A 17,135-nucleotide genomic window follows, 5' to 3' on the forward strand; every position below is an offset into this window, starting at 1 on the left:
ATTCAATTCAATTCGGCTGAATCCAAATCTTAAGATTTGATGCTAACTCAGAGAATCAGCAATTCGGCCATAAACACCATAAAAATGTTTTTTCTACATACCTTGAGGTACCAGGCATACCTTGTGAATGCTGAGCTGGTGAGGTGGATGGAGCATCCCACAGGAGCATGGGGGCCACCCGGGTGCTCGGCAGCTGACTCAGAAGTGGAATGGAAGTACTTCCAGCCCACATCTGGGTCTGCCACCGAGAGCATGAGGGAACCCCCCTGTACCCTTCTGGCTCGGCAGTTGGCCGCAGGGGGACCTCAGGTGCCCCTCCCCCCGACCTAGGAGGTACCAGTTGCCAAACTTGGAGGAGAGCCCCCCGCACACTCTGTGGCGCACCCAGAAGTGGACTGGAAGTGCTCCTGGTTCCACTTCTGGGTTCGCCGATGAGCACACTGGGGACCCCCCCATGCTCCCATGGGACGCTCCATCCACCCCAGCATCGCAGCATTCTTGAGCTGTCTGGTACCGTGAGGTATGTAGAAAAGGCATTTAAAACTGTGTCTAAGTCTGAATCATCAAATCTCTCCGAGCCTCTCCAAATCGATTTGGAGGGTTCTGATTCAATTCAGACAGATTAAAGGGTCTCCTGATTTCATTTGAATTCAGATATTTGGTTGCCAAATTGGTCAGAATCTCCGCCAAATCGAATCAGCTTCGCACAGCCTTAATAACCATGCACACGTGTACACATGTGTACCTACTAGTGTGTTAACTTTCTCTTCTAGTTTTCCTTTCCAAATTCACTGTAGAAATACAATATTACAGTACAGTAAATGATTGAATACAAGGTGTATAGCATATTACTGTACATGGCAAGAAATATTATAACAACACATAGAAAATCTATAAGTAACGAAAATGCTCATGTATTGCATATGAATTATCAAGCTAATAAATAATTAGGAAGTTTTAAAACATGTATTGTATGTTACATTATTTAAAACAATTTAAGCAAGCAGTAGAGAACATAGGGTAAGGAAGCAAGAGCTGGATTTCCAACCTCTTTGTGCCTTAGTTTATCAAAATGAGGATACCAGTTACACCTCAAGTGAAATTATGGGGATGAGTCTGTCGATGCTTTGGACTCCTTGGATAAAGACATTCTCTAAGCACATGCTATTACAACTAAAATTAGATAAGCTGGTGTAAAGATATGTACTGCAGGCATATTTATTGTGCTCACAGGAGCCAGTGTTTCACCCATCTATTCTTTTATGTTCTGCCCAGAATTGTCTAGCTAGGACTAACACCCATATGTGACTATTTCTTAGCTTTGTGACTTATTGGGAGCGCTTGCCCTCATGCACCTTAACAAGCCATTATTACCCAGCACTCCTCTGGCTGTTGCAGGGGGTGGAAGACAGAGAAATTAAAGAATGCATCATCCAGGGCACAAATTAAAACTGTTACAAGTAGAGACCTAGTAGAAAGTCTCAGAATAGAATGAATTATGTATTTGAACACTTAAGGTTTCCTTGCCTTTATTACAGCATGGGGTCTGAACTCTGCTTTCTTCCCTGTGCTTTATTACATGGTTAGAAGTCCCACAGTATGAACCTTACAGTTTGAATTTTGAAGCACCTATAGTGTCATACATTTTATTTTAATATTTGTCACCGACAGTGCCGACAGATAAAAAGTGCTGGCTCCCCATGGTGTGATATGCGGGATTGTCAATGGAGCTACACAATTGCTTTTGCTAAGTGCTTGCGGGGCTCACTGTGCCAAATCCCGCAAATTGCTGCATTCACTCCACTTTGCAGCGTTGTGCCAAGGCAAACTGCATTAGAAAAGTTATTCGCTTGCAGGAGGGTCATTTGCCTAAATGGCTGATTTCATTTTAAAGTCCTAAGCAATTGTCTTCAGACATTTCTACAGCACAGTTCTATAATTGTAACATTCAAGAAATGGTGGGAACTTTTGTGTTGCTTATAATTTATTCTATTTATTGCTTATGATTGCAGAAAAAAATCTGCGTTTTCCCACCCCTAATGTTTCCTGTCTAAAGAACTCATGGAAGCAAATGCTTCTAATGACAATACTGAGCCTACATCTATTATTGTTTTCTCTTCTTCTCTCTATATTCTTTTATTTTACTAATTCTCCTTTTATTTCAATTTCTTGGAATCTTTTTTTATAGCTTCAGATCAATACTATCAATCAAATCATTGTTTAAAGTGGGTAACAATATTAAGAACTATAATGGTTACACCTTGAGTATCAGGGGAGTTATTTGTATTCCCTGCCTACTCTCTTTGTCTTACTCACATGTCAATTAGAAAAAATGATTAAAACAAAAAGGTCCATGATAATGACTTGGAAAAAAGACTTGGATGAGGATTGGTTTAATGACAGTCAAACCAGTCATCAGGATATGCTTCTTTCCGAGAGTCTGAATTGTACTTAGAGCCATATTCTTTCCTGGTACAGGTTTACTGACTTTAATGAAGTTATTAGAAGAATTAATCTGGCCCAGTTTGCACAAAACTGAAGGGAAAAAAAAGAAATCCTATTAAAATAGTGCCATTGCTGAGTTTCAGTGTCCATTACCAGTGATTATAGGAGATAACAGTACCTCCTGAATTAACAGGGTCTATCTTTAACCTTATAAACTGTAGTTACCCAATATGGGATTCCCCAAGGGTTTTATATTTTAATCCATGTTTTCCTGTCAAAGGAGGAAATAAATCCCATGAAATGAGTGGAATGTATAAAATCAACTTTGTATTTTTATTATAAGGGCAGTTTTACACTGAGACCTGGGTAGATGCTCAGGTTCATTCACAGTGGTTCCTCTGTACAGTGGATGCATACCAGAATCTGCAGAGAATCCATCAGGTGCCTCTGCATTTTTTCTAAAGTGGCCTCTGATTTGGAGGGTCTAAATTAAAATATGCTAGGCCTGATTGAAGAGAAGCTGATCTCATATCTCTCATTGCTTTCAAATGGAGTGCAGAAGTGTCTGTGGAAAACCAGAGGCCAGCTTTATCATGTTATACCCCAGAGTTATTGGCCATTTAAAAGTTCAAGCTACAGTGATTCTGGTGCATGTCCACATTGGAGACTGGGTCAGAATCAGTCATTCCTGACTGCTGGTGTTCAGTCCACTTACACTGCCCAGACTTGGAGAGTCTAGGGTTAAGTATGGACATTCAAAAAGCTCAAGCCTGAATCGATTCAGTCTTTGCAGGTTAGTCAAACCTGCATAGATTGAATGGATATGCAAGTGAATAGACATTCACTTTTGATTCTGGAAATGCAGGCACATGCCTGCAGTGGCTTAGGCTAGAAGCCGGGGGGTGCTAGAGCAATCCTCCCTTCCCTTCAGCAGTAGCCAGAAGGCTGGAGAGAAGCTGAGCTGAGCTGCAGGGAGGTGGGGGTGGGAGGCAGTGGCCAGGCCCCAGCAGGCTGAGTATGATTGGAGAGGGAATTAAATCCCCACCCTTGCCTGCAGGGACCCCAGCCAGAGTGTCACTCAAAGGGGAGGGGGGGAAGCAGCCTTTGCCGGGCATTTGGTTGTGGGGCAGCATGGCCAGACCCCAGCTGGCACTGAAGGGTCAAGCAGTGAAAATTGGGGCATGGCCAGATTCCTGACCCTTGACACTGGGCTTGAGGCGAAGGAGAGAATCACAGAGAAATGGGACTGGTAGAGACCTCCAGAGGTCTAGTGTCTAGTGCAGCTCCTGCCTGAGCCCTGGCCAGACCCTCTGGTACAAGCACTAGAATCTAAAGAGTGGAGGGTTTGCTCACCGGGGAGGCTCTGTACTCCTGGGGAAAAAAGCCACAAAGGGCTTCCTGTGGCCGGCTTTCCTCCCCTGCCTCACAGCAGGGCTCAGCACTGCACCCCTCTAGCCCTGTGCCCCAAGGTGGTGCTGCACTTAGCCCCACCTGCCCAGCCCCATGACAGAGGAGAAGGAGGGGAAGAGTCCTGCCCGCGCCAGTGGCTCCGTGACAGCCCAACCTGGTCTGAGCATGGGGAGCCGAAAGCAATCCAGGTGCACAGCTCCCATGGCCCCAGCCTGAGCTACAGCCAGCAGGGAAGGGCCCTGCCCCCACGGCCTTGCTCAGCCCAGCCCTGCCATCCGCCCGCTTCACCCAGGGCTGGGGCCAGGGCTGGGGCTGTGGGGCTGAGCCAGGATGGTGTGCAGGCACTGCTGGGGGTGGGCACAGAGAGGCCAAACTGTCAGAGCAGTGCACTACCCAGCTGGCTAAGTCTCAGGCTGGGGCCATGGGAGCTCTGTGCCCAGCTTGCTCCAGCATCCCTGCACCCAGGCCAGGCCAGGCTGTCATGAAGCCACTGCGGCTAGCAGGGCTTTCCTCCTCCTTCTCCCCTCTGCCCCCCCCCCCACAGGGACAGGTGGTAGGAGGGATCTGTGCAGTGCTGCCTAGGGGCACAGGGCTGGAGGGGTGCAGCGCTGGGCCCCACTGTGCGGCAGGAGGGTGGGGGGATAACTGGCCCCAGGAAGCCCTTGGTGGCTTTTTTCCCCAGCAACACAGAGCCCCCCACAGTGAGCAAACCCTCCACTCTTTAGATTCTAGTGCTTGTACCGGAGGGTCTGGCCAGGGCTCGCACAGGGGCTGGACTAAACACTAGAGGACCTCTGGAGGTCCCTGCCACCCCCACCCCCTCTCAGCCAGCCAGAGCAGTGATAGTGCTCCAGCTAGGGAGGAGAGGGGTGGGGCCAACCCTGCTCTGCTGGAGCAGGCAGCACAGCCTAGCACAGCCCAGCCTAGGGCTGCAAAACATCCTGAGATGCTAGAGGTCTATGAGTTAATTTAAACCAGGAAGGGGTCTGGGACAGACGTTCCATAAATTGGTTTGACCTAAATTAGTTAAGTCTGATACTAAATTCAACCAGGTTTACCTTTAACCAGTTTCAGTCATTTTGGAAGTGGTTTATGTGCACTGAATTTCTGTTCTGTTACAGATTTAAACCAGTTTCTGGTCACTTAAACCCATTTACATGTAACTTCTGTCCCTAGTCTAGAAGGTTATAAAGCTTTCAGGAAAAACAAGCTATACTCAGTCATCAACATTGCCTAAAGACATGTGCGTAAGACATCTCTGGAGGAGACTCCCATTACAAGGCCTGTGCAGAAGAATAATAAGAAAGTTGCAAAAAATATTAATGAGTCTCTCTTGGATACAAAATATTTGTTCAACACCCTTATGGGTAAAGTAGCATACAACTGAGCAGAGCACTGACAACAGGGAGCCTGTATTGAATGAGATGCATCAGTATGTCTCAGCTAAGGAGCAAAGCGTCATTTCTGAAGATATAGCTCTGCAAAGAGGAGAGCCAGGTTTTCATGCCCAATTTGCTGATCCTCTGCTGTAATTATGGGTGTCAGCATTGATTTTAACATTTATTTTCTATCTCTACACTCCTCCTTTTTTCCCTTGGAGTCTGGATACTAGGGGGGGATGTTCTTGGCTTACCACTGTGCTTGGTATCTCCTTTGCTTTAGTTTTCTATTTTCAGCAGTAATTTACAATGGAAGATGATATTTTTCACCACTTTAAATATACTGCCAGTATTCTACTTTGCTTCCCCCACACCTGTTCCCTTCCCCTGACACAGACATATGTCAGAGTTAGTATCTGACATTCCTAGTCTTCCGCTTACGGTTGGTATAATCATTAGGCTAATATTCTAGTTCCACAGTATCACCCTACAAACTGCAGTCCTGATCCTGCAAAGCACCACCTCATGTGCTTTGTTTTACACACATAAGTTATCTCAGTGAATGCTGTGGAACTAGCCATGTGCTTAGAATTAAAAGTATGGATGTGTTTGCAGAATCAAGGTGAAAGGAGATGCAATTTGCTGCTCATCCCTGGAGAGGAGAGAGAGAGGGATGCCCAGAAAGCAGATGGGGAATAGTGGCTCAAAAACTGGAGTCACCCTGCAGAATTAAGGCATCAGATAATCTCTGTGTAAGGCTAGTGCATAAAAGATTTTCATTTTAGTTTATTGTTGTGCCCTCCAATTGTTGTTCAGTTCTTTATACTACTTCAGTCTTCTATTTGCAAAAGGAAATCTAAGCTTCCCCTCTTCTTGCCTTCTCCCAGCAAAGAGCCATTTTGCAGGCACTTTAACCTGAAAACACACAACAAATGCGGAAAATGGGAACACGCAATTCCCCACTTGTCTTTCTGCAGGCAGCCACTCCCATCCCAGATATTCTGGGCACGCAAAAGGAGGTCACAAATTCTTCTGAACACACAAGGACTGTGCTCTTACCAAAGACTTGCAGTATAAACATTGGCAAACCATAAACCCAGTGACCCGTGAAGATGCCCCTGCTGGGGAAAGTGGAAAAGGAATAAACACAGAGCTAGAAATCAAATTCATCTAGCTAGTCTGCTTATTTGCAGATGTCCCTTGGCCCTTTCCTGCAGCAGGGTTATAGTGAGATCTTTTGTGAATAAGTCAGAAAATGTACAGTATATATCGCTTGCAAATGACATGCACATTTTATAGCTTTCATACACAAAAACCAGTTCTTGAGGAATTGTATTTATAAATTGCAACTGAAAGAAGATGGTCTTATTTATTACATTATTTCCAACCAGAAAAAATATCAAAAAGTGTTCTCTCTCTCTAATTTAAAGGCCCAGTGGAAAAAAAGTCTCAGTGTATATTGTTCTGACATTCCAACTTTGGAAGGCTTTATACTTGATCATTTATTGTGAGATAAGGATCACATTGGGAACCCAAGTACCTCTTCAAGCCATGAAAGCTTTAAGAGACAGGAGAATGTTTGGCAAAGTAAACACTTTTAAAGGCAATATTTGAACGTTGTGTTTGAAGTTTCTCCTTGTTTGAGAGATGCTACCATTTCTAGCAAGTATTTCCCCCATACAGGATAAGAAATCTCCCTCAAACTGTTAGATCCCTAGTCCATTTTCCCCATGTATTATTCATGAAGTTCTAAGAATGTTGTCTGTGCTGTACAAGACTCTAAATACCAATAAGCACCCAGGGAGCACCAAGAGAAACAATATCTAACAAACAAAGCGCTTACATTTCCTAGCCACTCAACAAATGACTTTGCATTTCTTTTCCCCTCTTTAAGTCATTTATTTAATGTAGAATCGCTTTACTGTTGTTTAAGAAGGGCCGATTAGAGCCCACAACACTAGTGAAAGTGTTTTCAAAACATTTATCACAGGCTGGATTTGTTTTTTTCATAGCCCAGCTGGTAAAATCAAGTTCTGGGTGGAAATGTCTAACAGAAATACCACATCAAGCTGCGTATATGGAGACAGGATGACCAGCTGATGGGGTTGGTGCCTGCTGAGGCACAGGGAGTCAGTGCCCAGACTTCTAGTAGGGCTGCCATTTCTTCCAGTCCCCCCAGCATTTCACAGGGATGTGGCATGCTCTCAGAATGGGGGACGGTCAAGAGTTTGTTGCTGAGCTGGAATTTTCAACACCCGAAAGAAAAGAAGGATTTTGAGGCTGGAGTCACACAGGAACTTTTAAGGTATGGCCTGAGATAAACAACCTGGTCCCCACCAGGCTCCAAGTTTACTTGAAGCAGCAATGCTTCTCATGTGATCATCACTCTATGGGTTTTACTCTATGGATGATCAAGAGTAACAAGGACAGAGGTGCTGTTCCAGACCCTGCTTTCAGCCATAGCTTTTGGAAAGGCTACTGGGAAATGCCTGTTCAGAAACTAGGAGTAATAGAAAGCTTCCCAGGGCCCACAGGAGAGATGTGCATCGTTGCAGTATATGGATAAAATCACAGTGGTTTGAGTCTGCATCTACATATGACTAGGGCACTATGCTGACCATGGGCATGATGCTCTGATGCCCAAAACTCTGAGGAATGGCTTCTGAGCTTATTAAATAAATGCTAGAGAAGGAGAGTCCCAGTGCCAGCCAGCCAATCTCTGCTTGTGGACAAAATTGAACCTGTGCTCATTACCATGTATACTGGGATTTACATCACACCCTGTAAATGTGGCCTCAACAAAGAGGGAGATGGCTTTGTGACTAAATAGCAAAATGTAGGTGTAGCCAATGACATTTCCATACCTAAATAATGCGTGTTTTCATGTTGTGACTATTCCTACCCCCATGCCGTTTCCCATGGTGGTGTGTAGGATGATATTACATGTTCATATCCCAAAGGCAGCCTTCCCTTCCCCCGCCACCTCCCAGTTGTATAAGTCTGGACTTGTCACAGGAACTCTGGATTGCAGACAATACATTGAGAGACCCATGGAGTAGGATGCTGGGGGGAAAGAACAAAGGGATGAATGGCTCTGAATCATAGAATTGCTGCCTGGAAAGGGGACACAGATGGTTTGGGAGAACAGAAGGAGGGAGCGAGAGCAGCAAGGCAGCTTGCCACGAACTTGGAGAGGGAGAGAGAAGAAAAAAAAAGCAAAGCTACCAGGGCCGATACGGTTATTGACGTGTAAGATTGCCATGACTTTCCTTTATTCTTCATAATTTACAATTAATGGACTATATTACTGTTATTTGTTTGTGTTATTATAGCACTGAGAGCCCCATCCAGGGACTGTGCTAGGTGCTGTACAAATAGAGAACAAGAGCCGGTCATTTCCCGAAAAAGCTTTTAGCACAAAAATTATTTGCCGCTGCCTTTCTCTTTCCTAAAGAGCATCGTGCTGAAGTTAGCTATGATTTGCATTGTTAATGGTGTGGTGCTGCGTTGGCATCCTTGGAGAGCAGACAGATTCCCCCCTCCAGAGAAAGAAGAACAACTGATACTCATGTGATCAGCAGTCCCAGCGTGCTCAGGAAGGCCAGCTTTTGCCTTGAGGCTGTTGCTGGTATAGTGACCACCTGTCACTATAGGTAACACACATAAGATAGCTTCTTGCAGCTACTTTTTAAAATAGCATTTCCACAGAGTGAAAAAAATGCTTTCCTTAGGCCCAATGAGGTCAATGGGAAGTCTCTGAGGCCCCAGTTTAGCAAAGCAGTTAGGCACATGTTTAAATTCCAGTGAAGACGTGAATTCAGCAAGTGTTTGCGTGTTCTGCTGAATCAGGACTGGGTTATGTCAATGAGCTCAGGCCCCCCAAAAATCAAAAGGAAAAACAATTAGTTTTGGACAGGACAATTAAATAAAAATAATAGTTCATTAAATCTGAAAGAGATGGTACTTCCAGAATTTAATCTGCAATTCATAAGAAAGCAAAGATGAAATTCACAGGCAATGCCTTCCCGAGTGCTTCCAGCAGAACCTTATTCACAAGTATCAAATAAAAACTGTCCATGGAGTGAATGTCATATGAAAAAAATCATTTTGATTCCATACTGAGATGCTCTCAAGCGATTAAATTGCAGTTCATTAATAGGGCAATGAAGATTCATACTTTGTTAAGAATCCTGTAGGTGATGTGGTAATTATCTTATCTTACTCTTGGAGTGCTTGATTATTTTTTCCTTTGGATGCTGTCTATAGATAGGCATGCTCTCCCTTTCTCTCTCTCATTTAATCTATTAAACTTCGGAAAAGTAACAATAATTCATACATAAATAGATCATAAGACAGGCTGTGACTGTTATTGCAGGAGGATCTCAAAATCATGAGGACAATAGCAATTATATGGAGATGAGTGAAATTAAAGAGCAAACAAAATTGCAAGACAGGAGCTGGTGGGTAGACAAGAAAAAAAAGCAGAACAAAATCAGGAGGAAGACATAGCTGAACTCTGACAGCACTATCTGCACTAACTATACTGTAGCAACCTATAGTCATAGTTTCATATGAAGCTCCCCGGCATGAAAATCTGGCCCCAACAACATCAATGGCAAAACCCTCATTTGTTTCAATTAGGCGAGTATTTCACCCTCAAAGTATATGTGCTGCCATGCCATAAAGCAGTGCTTGCAACAGCATAATTTACCCTTGAAATCTGGTGCAAGTCAAATTGCACCAGTATAATGCATTTCTGAATGTGGGGATTGGAGGGAATGCACAGAGAACTACACCAGAGCAATACGTAGTAAGGCTAGGTACAGACATTCAAAAAGCTTGAGGTGAAATCGTTCTATTATGCAATTTTCTGTAAGCAGCATAGTTTAGATTGGTAAACAGAATACACATTTGCTTTTGGGGCGGCGGGGGAGGCAGGGGGGATGGGAAGGAATCTCAGACCAGGTTCTGCCATTTTTAAACCAAATTTCTGTGTGCCGAACTGCTCTATGACAGGTATAGACCAGATTCTGATCACTTATACTGGTAAAAGTGTAATGTCTGTACCTGGCCTAAGTTTAACTAAGTTCCAGGAAACCAGACCAGTCCTGATGTCCCACCAGTTCACCCACCCAGCTTCTCAGCAGCTCACCTGGCAGGAGTCCTCACTCAGGGCCACGTCAGGTTCCAAGGCCTGTGGCTTTGTGGCAGCTCATTACACCGACTTCCCTGGATCTGGGGTTCCCTTTCCTTTCACAAGGAAGTTCAACATTTGGTTTCTGAACTTCTGCTAAATGAAACGATCCTTCTTAGCCCAAGTGTAACTGTCAGTTTGCCCCAGCATAAACCACTCAGTGCCTTAGTGCGGAGGCTCTGCCCACCTCTTTTTTTCTGTGTAGTGGGGACACTTTGTGCAGCAAACACACCTATGGAGCTACACAAAAAACAAAGTAAGTGAATAAAGAAACAGGCTCTCACATGGACTGGATACACTAAAAGTGGAAGCTGGAGGTGTAGTTTGTGGTGTTGTGATGCACAGACCTTGTGATGGGCCAGCTGTGTGGGACAGGGGCACAATAAAGAATACCCTTAAAAAAAAAGAAAAGCAAACAAACCACAAAGAGAAAAACTCTTAACATCTGCTCTTGTAATTACAATGGCTAGTGACTTCTGTGGGTGATTTAAGTATACAAAAAGAGAGGAGTGAGCCCTCACTGGAAAAGAATATACACATTGCTGAGGAGTACCATCAGGGTACTTCAAGTGCAATGTTCAAATGTTCAGGATTAGTCAATGAACAAATATTTGCCATCCATCCTGTTGAGTCAGAGCACAAATGGGTAAAGCTGACTGTATATGTAGTGTAAAAACAATGCCTGGAGTTATTTGGTATCCAATGGGTGCATCTACATGTGCATTAATGCACTTTAGTTAATGTGCTTTATATCTCTGCTCTCGTGTATAGGCACTCCATTGAGTCTGCTGGAGCGTGGTAATTGCCGCGCTCCAGCAGCCTCCCACATCTTGTGTATCAGCATCTCCATGCTTCAAAATGGTGGTGGAGCCACTCTAATTAAATCACAACCTCCCTCACCCCCAGAGCATGTGTAAAAGTGCCCTGAGGTACAAGGAAAATGTATATTAGCATGTCTCAATGCACAATTAACTAAAGAGCCTGGTTTTTAGGTATTGCTTTAATGTGCATTAAAGAAGGCTAATACACATTGAAGTGCACACATAGACATGCCCAATGATTATCTCACTAAGTATTCTCATCTCTTCTTTTGACATTAAGGTGTGCAGACAAGGTAAATGCAAAAATCATTTGCCACCTAAATAGCAGTATGTTAAACTACTACAAATTTGCTCTCTTCATTCAACGTATGTACAGTAATGTTATATTCATGAAAAAAATCAACATTATTTTCTTGACATGCTCCCAACTTGTCTTTGTTGTTCCCAGCACTTCATGGCCCTTAGAACACTCACCAGGAGTGTGATATGGCCACTGTGTTTGGTGAGGCCACTGCTATAACCCATCATTAAAGACCATCTCGGGAAACGTTGTTTCTACTCACCTGTGCACCTTCTGCATTAATTGGGATTTCAAGAGAATCCTTCTGATCCATATCATCAACTGCCAATCTGAAGAATAAGCGAAGCAGCAGATGAGACATTGCAAGTGGTTATTATGGAGAAACTCCATTCAGTTTGAGATGTGTTACAGTTTCATAAGAAGATTTGGGGTCCAGAACATCTTTTACGGCTAATTTATCTCCTCCTGACCACAGCTCAAAGGGAAGACAGAACTCAGAAATCACATTTATCTAATGTAATAACTAATGCCTACCTTTCTGTACCTGTAAAACTAGACTGTTTATTAAAGGCATATGTCACTGGTACAGGAATACCAGCCTGTCACATGAGCAAAACTCTGTTTTGTACCATTATAGTGACCACCCTACCTTCAGTCCCAAGCAAAACAAGCTCTCCTGATAAAAGTACAGCTTTGCTGGTGTCATTGAATCTGCACTGTGTTTCTGCTAGCAGAGCTGTCAGTGAGGGACTGCAGCTTGTCATGCAGCTGACTGACACAGCTGTGCCAGCAGTAGCTGGTAGTGTAGATACAGCCCTAGTGATGAAACCCAGGTGCAGCAACAGAAATAACAGCACCTACCAGCCTGCCCCTAATATGTGCTATAACCCCCTAATATGTGCTATATGTGCTTTGCAGGTTTCTGGCACCTCACAGAGTTAGGCCCATAGATAGACATCACAGTCAGTAAGTGTGGAAGGAGAACCCACTTTTTCCATGCCCCAGTGTCAACCACACACCCAGCTCTTTTGAGTACTAGATTCAGCTGCAGACCTGATTTAAGTGCCCAGGTTCTCTACACAGTGTGTAGGGAGAATTCAGCACCTCAGGAAAGGATCCACAACAGCCAGCATGCAGAGCAGGGAACTGCTGCCAGTCAGCACATTCAGCATGTGGCTGCCTAAGGCTAGTCAACAGGGGAACCAGGGATGGGACAAGCCTTAAATCCTGCTCTTAGATGCCTCAGTTCAGGGCTGCAGAAGGTACCTCCAGCTCACTGGGATCCATGGCTCAGAACTATTGCCTGAAGGAAGGTGCCTGTGTCCTTTCTTTTAGAGAATTGAGCAGGGCTCATTTGTGGCTGGGGGAGAAAGAATTGCTCCCCTTTATATAATAGGCTACTCAGGAGGGAAGGGGGAGACGAGTTTCTGAACCTCTCCTGTAGAAGTTCTGTTACCATGCAGAAAGGAGATCAAATTCACTGGGCCAAAGATTGTGTGTGCAAGAGCATAAGGTGGAGGCTGATCCCAGTCTAGGATGCAGGGAGAGCCTTGAGTTCCATTCCCTGATTGCAGGACAGCTTACATGTTTTATTCAACAACTGCTCCATGTAAAATAGAAGCTTTGAGCCCTGAACAACTCTCTTCAGTAACCAAGGTTCAGCAGAGAGTGGAAGAGGTGACCACGCAACTCCACTGATGGCCAGAGTCCCTCCTTGAAGGTGGGAGATGTAGCAAAGAGAGAAACTGAACATGAATCTCCCAATTGTTGGGGAAGTGCTCTAACCACTGGGCTGATGTATACAAGAGGGTGTTACATTCAACCACTCCTTGAAAAAGAAGCAGTTGCACCATATTTTGCAGGTGAATTAAATAATTTCCCCATCCCATTGCTCTGAGCAGTTTTTAAGCACTCTCTCTGCAATGACATTGAGCATTGTCCTTGGCTAAACTTGCAGTTAAACCCTGTTCAACATCACATCAACTGCACCTGTAATTTCTGCAGCACAGACAAGGCTTAAGCAAACTGTGCTCTAGAGACTTAGAGCTGGCTAAAAGCAAAAGCAGGATAGCCATAAGAGGTTGCTTTTTGACAAGCTCAAAAAATTGGCTGTATAGGGCAACCTTATTTAGTTAAATTCTATAGTAACCAGACCAAAGAAAGAAAAACTTCTTGACCCTGTAGTTTAACCTCTAAAACCCCTGTAGCAAGATCCAAGACCTACATGCTCTTTAAGGGTGATGGTTTCTGAAAGCATATCAGGAGTTTGACTAGGTATAAGTCTGTGTGGCACTATGGAGTATCTCACTTTAAAATTCTGCCTCAAAGTTGGCTGCAGCTGGGGTCAGAAATGCATCTTTATTACTTTAATAAAAAACCCCATTGAATTGCTGTTCTTACCAGTTACTTTTTCTGCACATAAAAGTATATGTAGTAATGAATATAGAAATGGTCAGGTTAAGAATTATCACTAGATTTTTTGAGCCGGATGTCTTTAGATCCCATACTTAGCAAAAGAAGTTTAATTTAAATATGAGCAGAGCAGAACCATTTTCAATGATGTAAGGCAAATTTCTTTCTATTTTCTGGCTAAAATCAAGTTCCATAAATCTTCCTCTTATGAAAACTAACCTACCATTCAGCATCCACTTCAGCTATCAATAAAAAGAAAATTGATCCAGTGCTTTTCAACACAGTAACTGGGTGAATCTACACAAAATGTCTTACCGCGTATTAGACTAATCTAATGCACAGTAAAGCATCATCATCTACACAGGCAAGGCAATTACTGTGCATTCATAGATTCATAGATGTTAGGGACTAGAAGGAACCTCACGAGACCATCAGGTCCAGCCCCCCTGCACTTGGGCAGGAAGGACTGCTGGGGTCAGATGATCCCAGCAAGGTGGTGGTTCAAGTTGTTTTTAAAGATTGCCAGGGTTATATCACCTCTGAGGGGAGCCTAGACTCTTGAATTGTAAAGAAGTTTCTTTTTAAGTCCAGTCTGAAGCAATCTTCAAGCAGGAAGCTGAAAGACATGGGGCTGTTGAGCCTAGAAAAAATAAGACTCAGAGAGCAGCCTATAATAGTTTAGTCTAATATACCATTTTCTAGTACTGGTAGATACAGGTACTAGAAAAATGGCACATTAACTAATGCACCATACCATGCGTGTAGACACTGACTGGGAGCAAATTTCTCCCAGTCAGCCCAAGGAGCAGTGGGGGGGCACACTTCTGCCTGGCTAAGCCCAGATCTCTGTGGGGCAGGGGAGAGCTTTCCTGGCTCTGCTGGGAGCTCCCTCCTGGCTAGGGGGAGATTGGGCTGGCCCCAAGCCTTAGGGGGAACATGGGGAGCTGTCCCAGCTGGGGAGAGATCAGGTTGGCCCCAAGCCTGAGACAGGGGCAGCTCCCCTCAACCCAGCATAACTCCCCCCCATGTCCAGGAGACCACTAAAAAGGTCTGACATGATTCGAAGCTCTCTGAGTTGATTCAGAAAAGATTCAGAGAGCTTCCGAGATTTGGGCAGTCCCCACTCACCACCGCAGGGAGCTGAACCAGGACTCCATGCTGGTAAATGGGGGCTAGTCTGGTAGAGAGGGGAGGGGACCATGGGGGGACCCCTGCCAGGCTCCATCCCCTGCCTGCTCCCCCAGCCCCCCTGACTGCCCTCTGCCTGCTCTCCCAGCACCCCCCCCCCCCCATGGCTGCCCTGCCTGGCCCCAGCTCCCAGTTCTTTAAAAAAAAAAAAAAAAAAAAGCCCCCACTCACCCTGGGTGATCCCTGCTGCTCTGTGTGGGGGGCTCTGCCACAATCCCCTATCCCCCACCCGCTCTCCCAGCCCCGATAGCTGTCCCACATAGCCCCAGCTCCTGGCTTTAAAAAAAAAAAAAAGACCCACACTCACCAGCTGCTGTGGCAGCCTCAGGGCTTCTGGGGGCTCATGGCAGAGCCCCCTAAGCAGCACAGGGCAGTGAGGTGCAGTAGAGATCACCCCCTGCCTGGCAGGAGCCAGTGAGTGGAGGGCTTTTTTGCTGGTTTTTTTTTTAAAGAGCCAGGTGCTGGGACTGGGCGGGGCAGCCATGGGGGTGGGGCTGGGAGAGGGGTCGGGGATGGAGGCTCATGGCAGAGTTCCCCATGCAGCGTGGGGCTGGGCAGGGCAGCAATTGACAGGGCTGGAAGAGCAAGCAGGAGTTAGGGCCTGTTTGATTCAGAGATTCAGCCGATCCGTTGGCGGCCAAATATCTGAATCAGATTGAGCCAAATCTATTCGGGACAGTGATTTGAATCACTGAATCAAATCGCTGTCCCCCGAATCGGCCAAATCCAAATCCAAATCCAAACCAAATACCAGCCGCTTTGCACAGGCCTATTAGTCGGCCCTCAGTTACATGGGTGCCTCCAACTACCTTGAAAAAAAGATGTGCCACCGTAACAGAAGACGATCAAGGAGAAAAATTAAAGGTTAAAACTATACTATGTAGGAGAAGGTACTAAAAGCATCTTCAACCTTTGCACTTATCATCTACCATATTCCAACTGCAATGTGTTCTATAAACTAATTTAGGGCTACTTAAATGTTGTCATGCAAGGTGATATAATCCTGAAAAGTACTTTCTACAATATGTTTGCAATGTGCTCTAAGGCCAGAAACAGGGTGATAATTAGCTCTGCTTAATTTGAGTAAATAAATTTTGAAAAGCTTCTAAACATTCATGTTCCTATGCTGCAGTCTTACAAAGCACTGTGTCCTTGTGAACGGGGAAATGTGTTCACATCAGGTATCCCAACTGTACTTTGACAGAGATTATGATTCATGCTAGCAGGCAATATTATGAACATAGCATCTCACTAACTTTCCAAAGGTGTTCACTTAAATGAATAACTGCTTGACTGGGGATAAACCTTATATCATTACTATACAGTATGTTAAAAATAATCTGTTAATTAGCTATGTTAATATTATAATAATAATATTATGGCAACTTGACAGGTCAGGTGTGAGGCAGTTACATAGATAACCAATCCCAGTGAATCTAGAAGTGCATGTGACTGACATACACACAGTCTCCCAACCAGATCCCAGAGGCCTGGCTCAGTAGTCACTGCATTAGTATACAGGCATGAAAGTTAATTACTTTTTATAGAAACAAACAAAACAGCAGAGGGAGGGAATCCAATCCTAACAGATGCCTGTCTCTTCAAATCTCATCAGCTTCATTAGGAATTTAGGGTGCCCAGCTACTCAATTAAACAGATGAAATATCTTTTTGGGGCAACCATCCCACACACAAGTCTTATGCAATTAATTTCTGAAGTAGTGATTGTGCCATTGTAATGCATGTGTAGAACTCCCATTAACCTGAAAGGAGTTTTGTGCATGCCTCAAGGAGAAAATAAACTGCTACATGCAGACAGAAGTCTTGTTCACTTCCTGTACTGCTTCACTTTTCCTGGGTTGGAGACCATTCTCTGGCTTACAGGAATACATTATTTTATATTTCAGTCTTCTGACACAAACATATGGGTGAGAATGACTCAGTGACTGCACCCAGAGATGGATTGAAACTCCGACACTAATTGCA

At 44.5% G+C, this 17,135-nt stretch overlaps 1 pseudogene; it reads right to left on the reverse strand.

Annotated features, from left to right (window-relative positions):
- The window catches only part of LOC149857222 (plasmanylethanolamine desaturase 1-like), a 134,910-nt pseudogene extending 122,999 nt beyond the window's left edge, over positions 1-11,911 (reverse strand).
- Positions 11,912-17,135: the final 5,224 nt, after the last annotated feature.

The sequence above is a fragment of the Crocodylus siamensis genome, chromosome 9 (assembly GCF_052110815.1).
Source record: "Crocodylus siamensis isolate JL-2025a chromosome 9, ASM5211081v1, whole genome shotgun sequence".
Lineage (NCBI taxonomy): Eukaryota > Metazoa > Chordata > Crocodylia > Crocodylidae > Crocodylus > Crocodylus siamensis.